This window comes from Castanea sativa, chromosome 8 (assembly GCF_040712315.1).
Source record: "Castanea sativa cultivar Marrone di Chiusa Pesio chromosome 8, ASM4071231v1".
In the NCBI taxonomy this organism is placed as follows: Eukaryota; Viridiplantae; Streptophyta; class Magnoliopsida; order Fagales; family Fagaceae; genus Castanea; species Castanea sativa.
The window spans coordinates 9291096-9294738 of NC_134020.1; positions in this window are offsets into that span (position 1 = coordinate 9291096).

A 3643-nucleotide genomic window follows, 5' to 3' on the forward strand; every position below is an offset into this window, starting at 1 on the left:
AAGTATCTCATTCTCAAAGGATAAAAACTTGATCAAAGGCTCAGACGTGGCCACCTTCTTTTCCAAGTCCAAGAGCTTCCCAGAGACAAATAGAGATTCCCCCAAAGCCTACAAAAATCTCCCTTAGTAAAAGTAAAGCAAAAGAAAAAGAAGAAGTAAAGACAACCTATGACACATACTTTCATAAGCTTTTGAATGTGAGACAACATCACCTCGCTGGATGACTTCGCCATCAGAGGACTGAGGTCATCCACAAAAGCGCCTCATGAGCTTTCAAAGCTGTCGCGTCAGCATTGTCCCAAAAGGTAGGAAGGAAGAATTTACCACCAACCTTCTTCTTCTTCCTAACCTTCTCTCTAGCAGAGGCAATAACCTCCAATGACGAAGTGGGAGAGGTAGGGCGCTCAGCAGGCAAGTGGGCCAGAGGGGACGTCATCACAAGTTCTTTCTTAGAGGCATCATCGGCCTTTTTCTTGGACAAGAGACCACTAACGATGCCGCCCTTGGCCTTCTTCTCTTGGGCCTCAGCTAATTTCTGCTTGCTAAATCTAGTCGTTATTCCTGAAAGGACGAAAAAAAATGTTAAAAAAAAAGAAAAAAAAAAAGAAAAGAAACAAGAAGGTAGAAGGAAAGAAGCACTTACTCTTCCTCACAACTTCCAAATTCTTCCAAACCTTAGTGGACGGTTCCGGACCCAAAAAGTGTAAAAATAAAGACTGAGGAGAAACGAGCTTGTCAAAGTCCTTGATGGACTCAAGATACTCCTTCACTCTTTCAACACGACACTGGTACCTCTTCTTCAAACGAGGACGTTGGGAAACTGGAAACAAAAACACAAATAAGTAACCTATCGTCGCCACTCATAAAGGAAAGGAAAAACCACAGAAAGACGAGAAGGACGCACCAAACATGGGAACTCCCCAACTACAAAAAAACTTGGGGGCTTCGTCCAGGTCCTCATCAAGGATGAACTCCCAACCATGTCTAGAAACAAAAAAAAGAAATTCAGCTTCCAATTTCGGAGAGACGATGGGTAGCCAAGTATTAACCTAGAAGCCCTATCCCACAACTTAAACTCATAATAGCCATGGTCCTTTGATTTTCTCAGACGATAAAAGTGAAGAAATTCTTCCCTTCTAATTGATGGAAATATGCATGTACGCAGCGGAAAAATAACGGATCTACTTCGTTCATAAAAGTTAACATGTACTATATAAGTTTCAGAATTTGAGAACAAGAGAGTGTACATTGGAGTGAAGAATTTCAAAATTTTCCAGATCAGAAGCACTTGGGAACACTTTCAATCTTCACTTTAATTCCGCAAACGCCCAAGATGTGTGGTCTCTCAATCAGTTCCAAAGGGAGAATGTTAAAAAATGTCTAGCACTTCTTACACTACTTCGCAATAGTGTTCTTACCATTCTCTTCAAAAATTTTGTATGTTTCTCCCTTTGTATCTAACTGATTATCTAATTGGGCTGGCCTTTTGAGCTTTTCCAATTGGGCTTAAGTGTGTGGCTTGGAGTGAGACCAAAAGGGACCAATAAGGCATTAGCTCCAATGGGCCTTGGGCTTTTCTGTTAACTCTTGACAAGTCCAAAGTTACCATTAACTATATTTAATACCACTATATAAATATAGTTGCACTCTAGGCCTTATTTATAAATTATATCCCAAGACTTTATTATACATGCAACCCTTTCATAAAATATTCATAATAACACAAAGTCATGAATGTAGACTGCCACTTTGTAAATTACTACATCTTATCCTTGATTACCCAGTTTAATCCTTTAAGTTATTCATCATATATTCATGAAATCCAATTTCATAAATCTATACTTTAGTAACAATTTACTAAAGTAGTTAGGCCTAACATTCTGAATAACAAACCCATTAAATTTATCTCAAGAGAATACTTTGTATTTTCCTTAAGAAACTATGAATTCCATCTTGGAAATATATGTTTCATCAACACTAAATGTGGTTTCCCAACATACTGAGGTTTTGACCGTAACTTTAGATCTCACTCTTGATATATCAAAGCAACCTACACTTCATGATCAGATCCATTATTCTCTCAGGATTAAGAGTTCATGTAAATATAAGTCGTGAGATTTATAATTCATTTGACAGTCGTTAGGAGAATAATAAATCTCACACCGGTCTAGTTCAATATGTTTTAACTCTTAAAACATATCAACATACCAACTAGAAATCTACATTTTCATGATCAAGATAAATCATCTTAGTTGATATGTTATAGTCTTCGCAAATGAAATGCCCAATTTCATCACCGACTACGAACTACATTTTGAGTTTACAAGGAGCTTGTGATTTACATCTTCTGTGACTAAATCACATAAATCACATACAATGCATCTCATGGACTATATGATAATGTCTTAATATTCATGTTACCATTATTTCAAGATAATAATAAAACAACTTTATTAAGCACAACATTAAGTCATACATAATGTTATACACATAGCATCATACAATAGGATTTAAGGGCACATATCCTAACATTAATGACATCACCATCATTGGTGGACATCCACACCACTATGCAAGAGACGACAATTCGCCAAGAATTGGGCACTAACTGTGCCAGAGCGAGATGCAGATAAGAAAAGAATTCCCTAACAAAGGGATGAATAGGGAAACGTAGGCCACTAGTAAAATCGGCCTCATAAAAGAAAACCTCGTCAGCATAAGAGTGACAAGCCCTCTCTTCGTCACTCGGGATCCTAATTTTTACAGAATCAGGGAATTGAAATCTATCCGTAATCCGTTTTTCATCCTTTCCCATGAGGGAACCCAAAATGGTCCAGGCTTTATAGGGGGTGGAAGGAGAAGTAGCCTTAGAGATCACGCGATCATCAGACAAAGACAACCCCGTCTCTAGGTCACTAGACCTTACCTCAGACATCTTTAACAACATGGCTACCTCAACAGAATGGGAAACCAGGGGGAATAATGAAGAAAGGACAAAAGTGTATGGACAGTCCTCCCCTACGAAGAGACTAACCCTCTAGAGACACTCCCCCTCTTTAGACTTGAGTAAACAACCTAAATGAGCAAAAAAGAAATCTATCAAAGGACAAGCTACCCTAACAAGAGAATAATCTACCATGGAAGAACGAGAAAAGAAGCGAGAGCATGAAGAACTTACTAGGAAATGCGGGATAGAGAAAGGAAGCTCGGAGAAGAAACAAACCCTAGAACAAAAACTGAATGAGGAAAAAATACAGAAGAAAGGAAAAAGGGGGGAAAAATAGAAAACAAGTGGACAAAACACGCGCAGGAAAACTAAGACATGTCCGCATGTTGAATGCATCCTGGCGGTACATGTGGCATTTAACTGCTTAAACATAAAATCGTCATAAATGCATAGTACATGGAATATGAAGCGTTAGACGAATTTGTTCTAATCTCATCTAATAGACGACAATTCAAATAAGGGGGCAGCTGATGAGTCAAAAATTTATCATCGTCACTAAGCAAAGATCATCATTGACTCAAAGAAGACGCCACGCATTTATTACACTCATTAATGACGAAATGTAATGGACAGAGCAACAATCACAGAATGAGCTGTGAACTTCAGACAAAGATTCTATAATGGACTAGCCGTTGA